The sequence below is a fragment of the Hyperolius riggenbachi genome, chromosome 4 (assembly GCF_040937935.1).
Source record: "Hyperolius riggenbachi isolate aHypRig1 chromosome 4, aHypRig1.pri, whole genome shotgun sequence".
Lineage (NCBI taxonomy): Eukaryota > Metazoa > Chordata > Amphibia > Anura > Hyperoliidae > Hyperolius > Hyperolius riggenbachi.
The window spans coordinates 185,082,329-185,100,156 of record NC_090649.1 but is presented as its reverse complement, the minus strand read 5'-3'; the positions used below and the strand labels follow the sequence as shown (position 1 = coordinate 185,100,156).

Sequence of the window (17,828 nt, the reverse complement as noted above, 5' to 3'; positions counted from 1 at the left end):
AGCAGCGGCGGCAGGCAGGACACATACCTCCATCCACCGCCGGAGATTCCGATCTGTAAGTGCTTCATGCTACTTCCTGTTTAAACAGGAAGTAGCGTGAAGCACTTAGAGATCAGAGACCTCCGCAGTGGATAGAGATGTATGTATGTATAGCTACCGCCGCCGCTGCCAATAAAAGGTGCTGGAGGGGAACGACTGTCCCCCCTCCCCGCTGATGTCCAATACTCTCCCCTCATGCTGTGACCCCTCCTGCCCCCCAAAACTGCCCTGAGCGGGCCCCAGAGAGAGCCACCCTGCAGATGCAGGGGCTGCATCCCCTATTGTTACACCCCTGCTCCCCAACACTGTCCTCAAGACCCATCAATAGTGCATGTTTTGTGGAAATCCACAGAGCTACCTGTAGTTAATCAGCTGTGCTGAGACACTCATTACCCCACTTGTGAATGCTTGTGGTCTCCTGCAAAAATGTACGGTTGGTGGACCTTGAGGACAGGGTTGGGAACTCTGCATCAAACTAATATGACTGCACTGCAGTAGAGACTTCAGTGCTCAGATATAACCTTTACAAATAAAAATATAGGACACTAGGAAAATGCAATGGTATCAGTTGAAAAGGGTGGCAGAGTGCTATATCTTATTTTATACCGGCTATATCATGTTTATATTGGCTAAATCATGAAAATGGTTGCAGACAGTTACAATAAAGCACATGATTTTAATCCTTATAACACAATTATAACACAAAGAGGTAGCGCCACTAAGGATCAGCTGTACACCACACTATCCTTCTCCCAATTAAAACAGGTGACATGGGCTCAACATCAATCTCTCAATATACTAATAGCTTATAACATATCCTATATCAGTCCATTGGGCTAAAATGGAAACAAAAACAGTCTCTAAAGTGACTTGATCGCCTATCTTCAGAATCCTTCAATTTTTTCCACGATGGCAATAGGTATCCTCCACCACACCCTTTGTGCCAAACTCACCGTCCACCTAGACCCTCAGACAGGTCTAGTCACGCATTGGGACCATTACCAGGTTGTCCCCCACCTCTCTGGCACGGATAATGATGATTCACCCTTGTCCCTCTCTTCACCGATCACCGTCTTCTTAATATATATTGCTGGACTCCAAAAACCTCAATAAAAAGGACCTCTCATAGCGTAATACTGTATAGCATTTATTACTTTAAAACACAGATTGCACTCACGTTTTCCAAGTTAAAATCAAAGCACAGAGTTTTTCTTGAGGCGGGCTCTCCCCGCTATTGTTGGCCGCAGGCAGGCTGGTTGCTGTAGTCCCTCCGTGTGCTACACCGTTGGTGCGCGCTCCCCTCCGGCTACACTCCACGTGAGATGCCTGCCGCTCGATAAACGCTTCCTGCTTGCGTGGTTAGGCTCCGCCCGACATGTTTCGTCATCAAATGACTCATCAGGGACACGGGCCAACCACGCAGCAGGCTCTACAAATACGTGCGTAATCTCCTTCCCCTCCCATCCGCGCCACCCATCTGTCAGCCTCCAATGGGAGCTCTTACCACCCCAAACACATTATCCCCACTTGTAGCACCCAGCCTACTGTGCACGGAGGAAAACCGCCCTTACAAGCCATATATACATACATTAATGTCAAAATCTTACGACCATAAAAAGAGCCTTCCCTAACTTAATAATGAATCTCTCCCTCCTATCACATCCAAATCTCTATTTATACTTAACATACCAATATTGTACTTAAATTAATCTATATTCCCTATTTTTCAGTAAAAGATGCTGATAAGAACAAAAATAATGATGAATTCCCTGATACTAGTCAAAGGTCCCCTACTTTCCATACCCCTAAAAACGAATAAAACACTCCTTTTACGCTATGTTCCTAATCCTTTAATCTCAGTCTTCCCACCCCCCATATTCCATTTTTCAATCACCCAGAAAACATTTTATATCCACATCTATGTTCAACCCTCCTGGTCTCAGTGTACCCATATTATATATCCACCTGGTCTCCTCTTGGGAGACCATCCGGGTCATATCACATCCTCGCCAGGAGGGGATAATTATTTTAATAGCACAAAAAGACAAAAGTTTGGGATCACAATTATGATCTTCCCCAAAATGGGCTGATAGGCTATGATTAGGGAAACCTTTACGTATATTTCTTACATGCTCCCCCATCCTTTCTTTCAGAGTTCGAGTAGTTCTGCCAATATATTGCCATCCACACACACACCAAGCCATATAAACCACATATCTATCATTACATGTCACAAATTGTTTAATCCTATATTCCTTTCCATTACTAAATGAAGTAATAGAGGAGGTTTTCACCCCCCTAGCCTCCCTGCAAGCCAGACAGGCCCTGCATGGGAAGAAGCCGGGTGTCTGCCACCCCTGCATTCTAGGTGGTTTGACCGGGTTCACACAACTGGGCGCAAGGATTTGCTTGAGGTTCTGTGCCTTCCTATATATAAATTTTGGTCTAGGTGGAATGATGGTCCCCAGCACCCGATCCGTCCCCAGTACATCCCAATGTTTGTGAATAATTCGCTGCAAATCTCTGTACTGTGTACTGAAACCTGTAATAAATGCCAGGTCATACTCACCTTGATCCCCTTCATTAGTCCGGTTTGTGAGGAGCTCCTCCCTCCTCCTTTGTCTAACTGTCTCAATTTCCATTTGCAACTGATTCTCCTCATAACCCTTCTCAAGGAATCTGTTTTTTAATAGTCCTGCCTGCTCATCATAATCATCCAAATCCGTACAGTTTCTACGCATACGCAGAAACTGTCCCTTCGGTATCCTCTTTATCCAGGATGGGTGATGGGAACTTTTTACAGATATATACCCATTCCTGTCTGTTGTTTTGAAGTAACTCTTAGTTCTAACCCTTCCTTCATACCTCATGATCTCCAGATCCAAAAAATGGATTTTCTCCTCACTGGATTCAGCTGTTAGGGATATACCCACATTGTTGCTGTTCAATTTATTAATAAATTCCTGCAATCCCATTTCCCCCCCTCCCCATACAAAGAATAAATCATCTATAAAACGCCCCCATGCCTTAACCTGTGTGGCCTCCCCCAGTATCCCCTCTTCCCACTTTCCCATAAATAAATTCGCGAGGCTAGGAGCATAACTAGCCCCCATCGTACATCATTTGTGCTGCCTGTAAAAACTCCCATTGTGCCAAAAATAATTACGTTCTAAAGCGAACCTTAGCAACTTGAGGATATATCCCTTCTGTTCCTCTCTCATGGAGTCATCCCTATCCATATAGTATTCCACTGCCTCCAAACCTAGGTCATGACTAATGTTCGTATATAGGGAGGCGACATCAGCTGTCACCATAATGTCGCCCTCTCCTATTACCAAAGTATCAAGCTTCTGTAACATGTGCGTAGTATCCCTAAGCACATTGGGCAATTGTCCCACCAAAGGTTGCAAAAATTCGTCGAGGTACTGTCCTAACCTATGAGTCACTGATCCTATGCCACTGACTATGGGCCTTCCTGGGGGATTTTCTCTGCTCTTGTGAATTTTTGGTACTTGATATATAATTGGAATTCTTGGTACATCAGGGATGAGGTACCTAAATTCCCCATCACTAATGTATCCCCTATCCAAGCCCTCCTTTAATATTGTCCTTAATTCCTGCATATACATCCTTGTGGGATCACCCCTCAAAACTGTATACGCTTCTCTGTCCTGGACCAGTCTGTCCAGTTCTGTACTATACTGCTGTTTGCTTAGGACCACCACTCCACCCCCCTTGTCAGCGGGACGGATTACAAGATTTTTCTCTTCAAGCATCTCCCTGGCTATGTTTTTCTCCATATAACTTCCATTATCAGGCATTCGATTCATATCCTTGATGACCAAATCCTTAAACACCTCTATGGCATTATAGCTACTATCCTGGGGAAAAAAATTGGACTTATTTTTTAAAGTTGTATGTCTATATTCATTATGGGTATCATTCCTTACTACATTAGGCCTACCCGCAAAATATTTCTTTAACCATTTCAGCCCGCGGGGATTTTTCGACTTATGCATCAGAGCAATTTTCACCTCCCATTCATTCGCTAATAACTTTATCACTACTTATCACAATTTATTGATCTATATCTTGTTTTTTCCGCCACTAATTAGGCTTTCTGTGGGTGGTACATTTTGCTAAGAGCCACTTTACCGTAAATGCATTTTAACAAGATTAATAAGAAAAAAATGGAAAAAAATTCATTAATTCTCAGTTTTCGGCCATTATAGCTTTAAAATAATCCACGCTACCATAATTAAAACCTATGTATTTTATTTGCCCGTATGTCTCGATTATTATACCATTTAAATTTTGTCCCTATCACAATGTATGGTGCCAATATTTTATTTGTAAATAAAGGTGCATCGTTTCCGTTTTGCGTCCATCACTATTTACAAGCTTATAATTTTAAAAATGTTTGTAGTATACGCCCTTCAAATGCATATTTTAAAAGTTCAGACCCTTAGGTAACTATTTATGTCTTTTTTTTTTTTTTTCTAATTGTAATTTTTTTTTTTTACTATTAAAACTTTTATTTGGGGAATATTTTGGTGTGGGACATAAACTGTTAATTTTTAATGTTGTTTTCTGTGTAAATTGTTATGTTTAATATGTGTAGCTGTAGTTTACTATTTGGCCACAAGATGGCCACCTTCGTTTTTAGTTTCCCTCCTTGTACTTCCTGCTACGCGGAAGTACAAGGGGGATGCGGAAATCTGGCCGGGCAGAAGAGCCGGAGCCTCACAGGTGAGCGCTTCGGATTTTCTGCGGGGGAAAGGGATCGGTGATCGGGAACCATGTTCCCTTTCACTGATCCCAGGGCTACCGGGCGGCACAGCGGGGATGCGGGGGCGCGCCCGCGATCGCGGGCGGGAGCGCGCCCAAGCGCGGGAGCGCTGCTGAGCTGCCGCCCAGACGTGAGCTTCACGTCCGGGCGGCGGAAATGGTTAAGTGCAATTTTCTCGTGAATTTATTTATATCTATATATGTGGAAAATTTGTCTAATCCTTGCTTCGGTGCAAATTTTAATCCCTTGTCCAAAAGTGTCAATTCTTTCTTATCCAGTGTGACCCCGCTCAAATTATATATCCCTTCCCCTACAGATTTCTCATCCTTTTTGTTCCTCCCCTTCCCCCCCCTTGTGCCTCGTCTTGCCCTCTTTTTCCTGGGTACCCCTGATAACCTAAACTCCCCTCCACCCCCTGATTCCAATCCCTCGGCCCATACCTGGGCCCCCCCTCTAAAAAAGGTTCCATTTGTCTATGGTGTCTAATGGGATCATACCTATTTGAGACAGGGATCCCATATCTGTGATCAAACGCATTTCTATCCTGTCCCCTATCATATCCCTGATATGAACCCCTATTGTGTCCCCTACTCCCCCCCCCCCCACCCCCTTACGCTCCCCCCTCTATTCATTGTGTCCTGTGATCCCCCTTGTGCACTTGCCCCTACTTCCAATCCCCCCAATCCTTCTCTCACAGTGATACCTTTACTTTCCTCAGCTGTGTTAGTGTTATGTGTCTTAGCTTGTGCAACTTTTAAATCCTCTTTTTTCTTTATTTGCCATTTGTAAACCTCATTTTTACGTGTCGCTTCTGAATCCCTCTGGAATTTTTTTCGTTTCTCTGCCATTATTTCCTTTTCGTTCCTTTCCAGAATCTCCCCAACTTTTCTAGTTTTTGTTTTATACTCCTCTGTGCCACTGATAGGCAGTAGCTTCTGTTTAATGCCATCTATTTCCCCGCCCAATTGTTCCAACCTTTGTGTTTTTCTTTTAATTAATAATTTTACCAAACCACTTCCACATTTATCAAAATATTCAGCCCATTCTTTATCATTTTCCTCATTATCTTCACCATCATTGGCTGCCATCTCCCATCTCAAACGTCTCGGTACAATTCCTTCCTTGTCATATTTTGTCAATGTGGCTAAGTCCCACCAAGTGGCCTGTTCTTTAACTGCCACATTTTGGAGTTTCTTGAACTCTTGCTCAACACTACTTCCTGCTTCCCCCATATCAATAAATACTGTGTCCAAATCCACAACCCTCCGGGCTCTATGTTCAAACACATCCATGCCTGCTGCGCCTGCGCTATTCATCTAAGCAATATATACCAAAGCACACGCGCGCCAGCACTAGATGTGCCCTGCAGATTGAACAATACCAGTATTAATGGTTAACACAGGGCCTGTCTGGCTTGCAGGGAGGCTAGGGGGGTGAAAACCTCCTCTATTACTTCATTTAGTAATGGAAAGGAATATAGGATTAAACAATTTGTGACATGTAATGATAGATATGTGGTTTATATGGCTTGGTGTGTGTGTGGATGGCAATATATTGGCAGAACTACTCGAACTCTGAAAGAAAGGATGGGGGAGCATGTAAGAAATATACGTAAAGGTTTCCCTAATCATAGCCTATCAGCCCATTTTGGGGAAGATCATAATTGTGATCCCAAACTTTTGTCTTTTTGTGCTATTAAAAAAATTATCCCCTCCTGGCGAGGATGTGATATGACCCGGATGGTCTCCCAAGAGGAGACCAGGTGGATATATAATATGGGTACACTGAGACCAGGAGGGTTGAACATAGATGTGGATATAAAATGTTTTCTGGGTGATTGAAAAATGGAATATGGGGGGTGGGAAGACTGAGATTAAAGGATTAGGAACATAGCGTAAAAGGAGTGTTTTATTCGTTTTTAGGGGTATGGAAAGTAGGGGACCTTTGACTAGTATCAGGGAATTCATCATTATTTTTGTTCTTATCAGCATCTTTTACTGAAAAATAGGGAATATAGATTAATTTTAGTACAATATTGGTATGTTAAGTATAAATAGAGATTTGGATGTGATAGAAGGGAGAGATTCATTATTAAGTTAGGGAAGGCTCTTTTTATGGTCGTAAGATTTTGACATTAATGTATGTATATATGGCTTGTAAGGGCGGTTTTCCTCCGTGCACAGTAGGCTGGGTGCTACGAGTGGGGATAATGTGTTTGGGGTGGTAAGAGCTCCCATTGGAGGCTGACAGATGGGTGGCGCGGATGGGAGGGGGAAGGAGATTACGCACGTATTTGTAGAGCCTGCTGCGTGGTTGGCCCGTGTCCCTGATGAGTCATTTGATGACGAAACATGTCGGGCGGAGCCTAACCACGCAAGCAGGAAGCGTTTATCGAGCGGCAGACGTCTCACGTGGAGTGTAGCCGGAGGGGAGCGCGCACCAACGGTGTAGCACACGGAGGGACTACAGCAACCAGCCTGCCTGCGGCCAACAATAGCGGGGGAGAGCCCGCCTCAAGAAAAACTCTGTGCTTTGATTTTAACTTGGAAAACGTGAGTGCAATCTGTGTTTTAAAGTAATAAATGCTATACAGTATTACGCTATGAGAGGTCCTTTTTATTGAGGTTTTTGGAGTCCAGCAATATATATTAAGAAGACGGTGATCGGTGAAGAGAGGGACAAGGGTGAATCATCATTATCCGTGCCAGAGAGGTGGGGGACAACCTGGTAATGGTCCCAATGCGTGACTAGACCTGTCTGAGGGTCTAGGTGGACGGTGAGTTTGGCACAAAGGGTGTGGTGGAGGATACCTATTGCCATCGTGGAAAAAATTGAAGGATTCTGAAGATAGGCGATCAAGTCACTTTAGAGACTGTTTTTGTTTCCATTTTAGCCCAATGGACTGATATAGGATATGTTATAAGCTATTAGTATATTGAGAGATTGATGTTGAGCCCATGTCACCTGTTTTAATTGGGAGAAGGATAGTGTGGTGTACAGCTGATCCTTAGTGGCGCTACCTCTTTGTGTTATAATTGTTGTTTGATAAGGGAGGAGGCGAACAGGGGGAGGCTGTGTTAACCATTAATACTGGTATTGTTCAATCTGCAGGGCACATCTAGTGCTGGCGCGCGTGTGCTTTGGTATATATTGCTTAGATGAATAGCGCAGGCGCAGCAGGCATGGATGTGTTTGAACATAGAGCCCGGAGGGTTGTGGATTTGGACACAGTATTTATTGATATGGGGGAAGCAGGAAGTAGTGTTGAGCAAGAGTTCAAGAAACTCCAAAATGTGGCAGTTAAAGAACAGGCCACTTGGTGGGACTTAGCCACATTGACAAAATATGACAAGGAAGGAATTGTACCGAGACGTTTGAGATGGGAGATGGCAGCCAATGATGGTGAAGATAATGAGGAAAATGATAAAGAATGGGCTGAATATTTTGATAAATGTGGAAGTGGTTTGGTAAAATTATTAATTAAAAGAAAAACACAAAGGTTGGAACAATTGGGCGGGGAAATAGATGGCATTAAACAGAAGCTACTGCCTATCAGTGGCACAGAGGAGTATAAAACAAAAACTAGAAAAGTTGGGGAGATTCTGGAAAGGAACGAAAAGGAAATAATGGCAGAGAAACGAAAAAAATTCCAGAGGGATTCAGAAGCGACACGTAAAAATGAGGTTTACAAATGGCAAATAAAGAAAAAAGAGGATTTAAAAGTTGCACAAGCTAAGACACATAACACTAACACAGCTGAGGAAAGTAAAGGTATCACTGTGAGAGAAGGATTGGGGGGATTGGAAGTAGGGGCAAGTGCACAAGGGGGATCACAGGACACAATGAATAGAGGGGGGAGCGTAAGGGGGTGGGGGGGGGGGAGTAGGGGACACAATAGGGGTTCATATCAGGGATATGATAGGGGACAGGATAGAAATGCGTTTGATCACAGATATGGGATCCCTGTCTCAAATAGGTATGATCCCATTAGACACCATAGACAAATGGAACCTTTTTTAGAGGGGGGGCCCAGGTATGGGCCGAGGGATTGGAATCAGGGGGTGGAGGGGAGTTTAGGTTATCAGGGGTACCCAGGAAAAAGAGGGCAAGACGAGGCACAAGGGGGGGGGAAGGGGAGGAACAAAAAGGATGAGAAATCTGTAGGGGAAGGGATATATAATTTGAGCGGGGTCACACTGGATAAGAAAGAATTGACACTTTTGGACAAGGGATTAAAATTTGCACCGAAGCAAGGATTAGACAAATTTTCCACATATATAGATATAAATAAATTCACGAGAAAATTGCACTTAAAGAAATATTTTGCGGGTAGGCCTAATGTAGTAAGGAATGATACCCATAATGAATATAGACATACAACTTTAAAAAATAAGTCCAATTTTTTTCCCCAGGATAGTAGCTATAATGCCATAGAGGTGTTTAAGGATTTGGTCATCAAGGATATGAATCGAATGCCTGATAATGGAAGTTATATGGAGAAAAACATAGCCAGGGAGATGCTTGAAGAGAAAAATCTTGTAATCCGTCCCGCTGACAAGGGGGGTGGAGTGGTGGTCCTAAGCAAACAGCAGTATAGTACAGAACTGGACAGACTGGTCCAGGACAGAGAAGCGTATACAGTTTTGAGGGGTGATCCCACAAGGATGTATATGCAGGAATTAAGGACAATATTAAAGGAGGGCTTGGATAGGGGATACATTAGTGATGGGGAATTTAGGTACCTCATCCCTGATGTACCAAGAATTCCAATTATATATCAAGTACCAAAAATTCACAAGAGCAGAGAAAATCCCCCAGGAAGGCCCATAGTCAGTGGCATAGGATCAGTGACTCATAGGTTAGGACAGTACCTCGACGAATTTTTGCAACCTTTGGTCGGACAATTGCCCAATGTGCTTAGGGATACTACGCACATGTTACAGAAGCTTGATACTTTGGTAATAGGAGAGGGCGACATTATGGTGACAGCTGATGTCGCCTCCCTATATACGAACATTAGTCATGACCTAGGTTTGGAGGCAGTGGAATACTATATGGATAGGGATGACTCCATGAGAGAGGAACAGAAGGGATATATCCTCAAGTTGCTAAGGTTCGCTTTAGAACGTAATTATTTTTGGCACAATGGGAGTTTTTACAGGCAGCACAAAGGATGTGCGATGGGGGCTAGTTATGCTCCTAGCCTCGCAAATTTATTTATGGGAAAGTGGGAAGAGGGGATACTGGGGGAGGCCACACAGGTTAAGGCATGGGGGCGTTTTATAGATGATTTATTCTTTGTATGGGGAGGGGGGGAAATGGGATTGCAGGAATTTATTAATAAATTGAACAGCAACAATGTGGGTATATCCCTAACAGCTGAATCCAGTGAGGAGAAAATCCATTTTTTGGATCTGGAGATCATGAGGTATGAAGGAAGGGTTAGAACTAAGAGTTACTTCAAAACAACAGACAGGAATGGGTATATATCTGTAAAAAGTTCCCATCACCCATCCTGGATAAAGGGGATACCGAAGGGACAGTTTCTGCGTATGCGTAGAAACTGTACGGATTTGGATGATTATGATGAGCAGGCAGGACTATTAAAAAACAGATTCCTTGAGAAGGGTTATGAGGAGAATCAGTTGCAAATGGAAATTGAGACAGTTAGACAAAGGAGGAGGGAGGAGCTCCTCACAAACCGGACTAATGAAGGGGATCAAGGTGAGTATGACCTGGCATTTATTACAGGTTTCAGTACACAGTACAGAGATTTGCAGCGAATTATTCACAAACATTGGGATGTACTGGGGACGGATCGGGTGCTGGGGACCATCATTCCACCTAGACCAAAATTTATATATAGGAAGGCACAGAACCTCAAGCAAATCCTTGCGCCCAGTTGTGTGAACCCGGTCAAACCACCTAGAATGCAGGGGTGGCAGACACCCGGCTTCTTCCCATGCAGGGCCTGTCTGGCTTGCAGGGAGGCTAGGGGGGTGAAAACCTCCTCTATTACTTCATTTAGTAATGGAAAGGAATATAGGATTAAACAATTTGTGACATGTAATGATAGATATGTGGTTTATATGGCTTGGTGTGTGTGTGGATGGCAATATATTAGCAGAACTACTCGAACTCTGAAAGAAAGGATGGGGGAGCATGTAAGAAATATACGTAAAGGTTTCCCTAATCATAGCCTATCAGCCCATTTTGGGGAAGATCATAATTGTGATCCCAAACTTTTGTCTTTTTGTGCTATTAAAAAAATTATCCCCTCCTGGCGAGGATGTGATATGACCCGGATGGTCTCCCAAGAGGAGACCAGGTGGATATATAATATGGGTACACTGAGACCAGGAGGGTTGAACATAGATGTGGATATAAAATGTTTTCTGGGTGATTGAAAAATGGAATATGGGGGGTGGGAAGACTGAGATTAAAGGATTAGGAACATAGCGTAAAAGGAGTGTTTTATTCGTTTTTAGGGGTATGGAAAGTAGGGGACCTTTGACTAGTATCAGGGAATTCATCATTATTTTTGTTCTTATCAGCATCTTTTACTGAAAAATAGGGAATATAGATTAATTTTAGTACAATATTGGTATGTTAAGTATAAATAGAGATTTGGATGTGATAGGAGGGAGAGATTCATTATTAAGTTAGGGAAGGCTCTTTTTATGGTCGTAAGATTTTGACATTAATGTATGTATATATGGCTTGTAAGGGCGGTTTTCCTCCGTGCACAGTAGGCTGGGTGCTACGAGTGGGGATAATGTGTTTGGGGTGGTAAGAGCTCCCATTGGAGGCTGACAGATGGGTGGCGCGGATGGGAGGGGGAAGGAGATTACGCACGTATTTGTAGAGCCTGCTGCGTGGTTGGCCCGTGTCCCTGATGAGTCATTTGATGACGAAACATGTCGGGCGGAGCCTAACCACACAAGCAGGAAGCGTTTATCGAGCGTCAGGCGTCTTACGTGGAGTGTAGCCGGAGGGGAGCGCGCACCAACGGTGTAGCACACGGAGGGACTACAGCAACCAGCCTGCCTGCGGCCAACAATAGCGGGGGAGAGCCCGCCTCAAGAAAAACTCTGTGCTTTGATTTTAACTTGGAAAACGTGAGTGCAATCTGTGTTTTAAAGTAATAAATGCTATACAGTATTACGCTATGAGAGGTCCTTTTTATTGAGGTTTTTGGAGTCCAGCAATATATATTAAGAAGACGGTGATCGGTGAAGAGAGGGACAAGGGTGAATCATCATTATCCGTGCCAGAGAGGTGGGGGACGACCTGGTAATGGTCCCAATGCGTGACTAGACCTGTCTGAGGGTCTAGGTGGACGGTGAGTTTGGCACAAAGGGTGTGGTGGAGGATACCTATTGCCATCGTGGAAAAAATTGAAGGATTCTGAAGATAGGCGATCAAGTCACTTTAGAGACTGTTTTTGTTTCCATTTTAGCCCAATGGACTGATATAGGATATGTTATAAGCTATTAGTATATTGAGAGATTGATGTTGAGCCCATGTCACCTGTTTTAATTGGGAGAAGGATAGTGTGGTGTACAGCTGATCCTTAGTGGCGCTACCTCTTTGTGTTATAATTGTTGTTTGATAAGGGAGGAGGCGAACAGGGGGAGGCTGTGTTAACCATTAATACTGGTATTGTTCAATCTGCAGGGCACATCTAGTGCTGGCGCGCGTGTGCTTTGGTATATATGATTTTAATCCTGCTTACACTATATGCCTTTAATATAGTAAAGGCTATATTTTTACAACTACATTTTGGCCTCATTATTTGTTTAATTTTATTTGCGGCTACTACAATCCACAAAAAATACCAGCTATTTTGTTCAAGCAAATACTGGCTATACCTTTACCGTTTATAGCTTTTCAAGATTGCACCCTCAAAGATCATTGTAAATAACGTTTATATCTTTGACATAAAATGTGCCTACAATGATTACGCCAAATACCGGTTATATCCTTTAAATATTGGAGCTACAACCATCTCACTGAATACCACTATGGGGGGGTTAAGTTTAAGGGCTGAGGGTTTAATGTTGGGCACCACCATGAGGGGGGTTAAGATTAAGCCAGTGGCGTAGCTAAGGAACTGTGGGCCCCGATGCAAGTTTTACAATGGGGCCCCCCAAGCACTCTATACATAACAATTGATACGGCGCACCAAAACCTGCCAATGGCAACTACAGTGTCAGAGGTGCAAGAAGGAGATGGGGAACAGTGTGTTAATGATTACCACTATCCAAAGTATCTATAGAAGTGATTATTATGAGCACAGGACCAATAGAGAGTTAATACTGCAGTTGAGGGAGGGCCCCTCGGGGCCCCTCTGGCCCAAGGGCCCTGATGCGGTTGCAACTTCTGCACCCCCTATTGCTATGCCCATGGATTAAGCACTTCCAGGGTGGAGTTAAGGATAGGGGGGGTATAAGGGTTAGGTACCACCATGGCAGGTTAAGGTTAGGCACCGGGGGAGGTAAGATTAGGCACCACCATGGGGGGGGTTAAGGATAAGGCCCCGAGGGGGGTCGAGGGTTAGGCATCACCATGAGGGGTTAAAGTTAGGTGCCGGGGGTTAAGGTTAGGGTTAAATTCTAATAGCAGCTACATCTATTGCCTTTTGCAAATAGAATCACACTCATTGGTTACAAACAGGCAGCCTTTTATAAACAAAATCAAATTAATCGGCTACATCTGTCATCCTTTTATAAACAAAATCATGTTTATTGGCTACATCTGGCCCCTTTATTGGCTATATCCGATGCCCTTTTATAAACAAAATCATGTTTATTGGTTACATTTGGTGCCCTTTTTTCCAGCACCCCTTTTACATGTACACAAATACTATGTACCTGTAACGATCGGTGTCAGCACACAGAGAGAATCTGATTATTGGTGATCTGCAGTATCACCAAGAATACAGATATATACCTGATTATTGATAATCTGCAGAATCACCGATAATACAGATATATTGCTAACCTCTGGACACCTGGATAATGTGAGTGTTTGGTGTAACGGTAGTACTTTGAGTATAGCACAGGAAATTAGAGACCTAGTATGGAGTATGGGCAATACTGCTCTAAAGATAAGGAAACCTTCCAGTAGCCTGAGACTCCCCAAGGGGCGGAGTCAGGCTGGAAGAAGGAAGGTCCAGAGAGTGAGTGACAATAAAGACAAATGTCACTGAGTGATCTGGAAACTATCTCTTAATAGTAGAGATGGCTCTCGAGGTCGGGCAAGCCAGGTCGGCAACACACGGTCAGATAAGGTACATAGACAGAAGGCTGATTCGGTATCCAAGGCAAGCAGGGTTTGGCAACAGAGTATCAGATGTGCGAGGTACCGAATCAGAGATCAGAGGAGTAGTCAGGAAAGCAATAATTCATAACAGATATCAAACAATGCCTAGTCTGGGTGTGAGGTCCGTGGTCTCTACACCCTGGAACTAGTCTGATGTATAACAGAATGGTAACACAAGTTCCCTAGTCTGGGTGTGAGGTCCATGGTCTCTACGCCCTGGAACTGGTCTAAGCATAAACAGATTGATAACACAGGTTCCCTAGTCTGGGTGTGAGGTCCGTGGTCTCTACACCCTGGAACTGGTCTAAGCATAAACAGAATATAATACAAGTAATCTGGCTCAGTGTGAATTCCCAGGTCCACCTGGTTCAAACACACTGCAGGATCTGGCTAAGGTCTGAGTGCTTCCACGTAGTGTTCGCAACGGCAGACAACTTGTGACTGGCCAGCAGCAACTATATATAGTGTAGCACTCTCTGGCGCCACCTCTAAGTGATGGAATAATAGAAACTTGCTCTGGCGTCAGCTGACCAGCCTGGTCAGCTGGTCCCCTCTTGGTCGTCATAAAAGTTCTGCCTCTCAGCGCGCGCGCGCGTATTCCTAAACCCGTGTGAACTAACAGACTCAGCCACACCAGAGGCATGCTGCTGCGTGCAACTGCCGCGCTGGACGCAGAACCAGCCGCCTTACTGTCGTTACATGCGGCGGCTTTTCCGCGTCCTGCTATGTCACTAGATGCACGCTTCCGCGTGCAGACCGCCGCGTTGGACGCGGAATCAGCCGCCTTGCTGTCAGTACAAGCGCCGTCTTTTCCGCGTTTTCTCACAGTACCATTGTTACTACATATACAATTAATAACCTTTGAGTTTATTTTTAGCTCAGGTTTGCTTTAATGCCACTTTATAGTCTCCACATTGACTTGAGATTCAGCACTTATATAAAGAATAAATACTGAATACAAGTCCTTCCAAATGCAACTTCTCCACATTGAGAAGGCAATTACTATAGCAAAACTATGAACAAGGAAATGAACATAAAGTTACTTTTAATAAAAAATATATAGTAAACAAATAAGCCATTAGTTTGCAAAGGAAATACTGACAACTTACTGGAAGGGAACCTTCAGTGAGTAGCCAGTTATATCAATAAGGCCAGGAACCTGTACATGCCCCAGGCCATCCCTGCCTCCCTCTTTAAGCTACGTACATATGTTGAATTGAACTTGACCATAGAGGAAGTTTCTAGCATGTACAGGAGCCCCCTAACATCGCCTAAAGATCAAGCATGCCAGATCATAAGCAATGCCTGACACTTGAGTGACCCTCGAGCACATTCTCCCCTCTCACACTGGCCAGCGGAAGCAGCTCCATTGTCCCTACACCCTCTAAATAGTAACAATATGTTGCAAAAGCAGGTGGTTTCTAAAGCTATAGTGCCTGCTCCGCTCAAGGGTAATTCGTGGTTCCGGCAATCGCCGCAAATTTCTCTTTCCGAGTCCCTATGACTCGGAGGGGGAATAGTATTTAACGCCACCGTGAATTTCTATGTGGTTTTAAACTTTGGATAAAGGTGAAAGTTACATCAAGCTATGTTCAGTACGTAAAGTGGATGGCCCAACACTGGTATCTTCTTATCCACAGGACACTGCTTTGCAGACAGAGCACTGGAGGCTGCAGCATTGTCCTGATAGAGAGAAACCAAGCACTGCTCTTTAACAGATTGGGATCCTTCTTTTTAACTTGTTTACCTGGCCAGAAACTCAAGGTAATGTTGGTTAACTGTGTGGCCCTTTGGTACTTATTCAACAACATAATTGATATAAATAAAGAACACTTGGCATTGCCTTTATGTTTCACATGCTCATTCCAGCTGGTAAATTCTCAATGACATGAGAGTTTTCCAGTCCATCAATTGTCTCCTAGCTTCAGAATCTCCGTATCACACTGGAAAACAATTTCACAAGGAAATTGAGGTTTAAATGCTGCTTGAGTTTAACATTAGACATTATTCCGGCAGAGCAACTTCACACGTGTTTCTTTTATAATTGACTACAGACTAACTGAAAGTGGAAGCAAGCCATACTAATCTCATATAAGTATTATGGATGATAATAATAGTGGATAGAGCAGGAGAAAAAAGTGATCCAAAAAAATACATTCTATATTGCCACACATGTATGTGTATTCCCCACACTAAAAATGCAATTAACAAAATAATACTACAGGACAGCGCTACATACTGTGACAGCACTACAATCTAACTGACAAGACTCACGCCACAGAAAAAAATATCAGATAATCTATCATATCAGGGTAAAGGTATGTACAGATGCGTGACCGCCCGCTGTGTGACGTCACATACCCACCACTCCGTTGTCCCTCTGCCACCCCACATAGCAACAGAGCGAGTCGTCAGCGATACAGCTAACTTGGGTCTGTGCAGTCTGGCTCTGCGATGTCGCCTGAGGGATCGGGTCCTAATCCCCAAAGGCCAACATCATTCAGCTGGTAGAGCTGGGGACTGTAGAGGAATATCTATCTGAGATCCTTAGGTCACTGGTTCGATTCTGGTTCGAAGGAATCAGTCAAAGGAGTGCACGTACCTTAAGAGATGTAGAACCATCTGTTGGCAATCAAAAATCTTGAAATTAGGTGGTGATAAATAGTGTTTTACAGATTCAGTACAAATTTATTTTTTCAAATATTAATCATTCACTTCAATCAGAACCAAATATCATCATTATATGGTTCAGGAATTCAGGAAGCTTGGTGGGCTTAATAAACCCATTTTACTTATTCCCATAAATAGAAAAAGAGACCCTTGTTCTTCAAAGGTGCTTTGTGGGGGGAGGGAGGGGTTTTCACACATCTGCTAACAAGATATCCTCCCATGTTGGAAGCCATGTGGGTTGTTACAGTTTCCGTGAGTAGCCACGTACTGGCTTTTACTTGTTGACCATCCAAACACACATGGTGCTATCCTTAAGAGGCACTGTAGGGATGTTTTTTATTAAAATAAGTATTTAAATTACATATATTAATATGATATCAATCTGATATTGCAGCAATTGTTTTTATAAACATTTATCCTGATCAAAATCCATGCTGAAAAAGTATTATCACCTGGTATGCTGGTAGCCTATATAAAATTCAATTGTCATGGCCAGTGAATGGTTAATAAATCTTCAATGTAACATCACTATTATATTTTGACTTTGCCAGCCTTTTATGCAAATTATATTTGAGGCATTCATAATGCCTCAGAGTCAGAATTCATGAAAAGCGTCATTTATAAATAACATTTTTCATGAACATGCTGTATTAGTGTTTTGAAATCACATAGCATTATGGCAAATGACACATTCAAAGAATGACATCAGCACCTTAAAGGTTCAAAAATCCATTCAGGCTGTGACCAGGTTGAGATAGCAGCATCAAAGCATTGTACGTTTTCTGGACAACAGAGAAGCTTCTCTATGTTGCTAAGCAACCTCATGTTACACTCACACAGCTGGAGTATACTGCTAGGAAACAGTACACTATGTTAATATTCCTATACTGTTTTAAGCTCTTTAAACTTCTCAAATACATCTTTGATGTTTTATTTTTGAATCATTTTATGTGTAACGATGGAAAATGTAAAGATGTTCAATTAGGTATGCCCTACATTTTGGTTA

The 17,828-nt window shown here is 43.2% G+C and overlaps 1 long non-coding RNA gene across 3 annotated transcripts in view; it reads right to left on the bottom strand.

Annotated features, from left to right (window-relative positions):
- LOC137570607 (uncharacterized) overlaps nt 1-17,620 on the bottom strand; it is a 781,848-nt gene extending 764,228 nt beyond the window's left edge. For all 3 annotated transcript variants that reach the window (XR_011031108.1, XR_011031107.1, XR_011031109.1), the window contains exons 1-2: nt 17,535-17,620; nt 16,755-16,774 (exon numbers count right to left, since the gene is read on the bottom strand). This is a non-coding gene — a long non-coding RNA (uncharacterized lncRNA). The remainder of the gene's footprint in view (nt 1-16,754; nt 16,775-17,534) is intronic.
- Nucleotides 17,621-17,828: the final 208 nt, after the last annotated feature.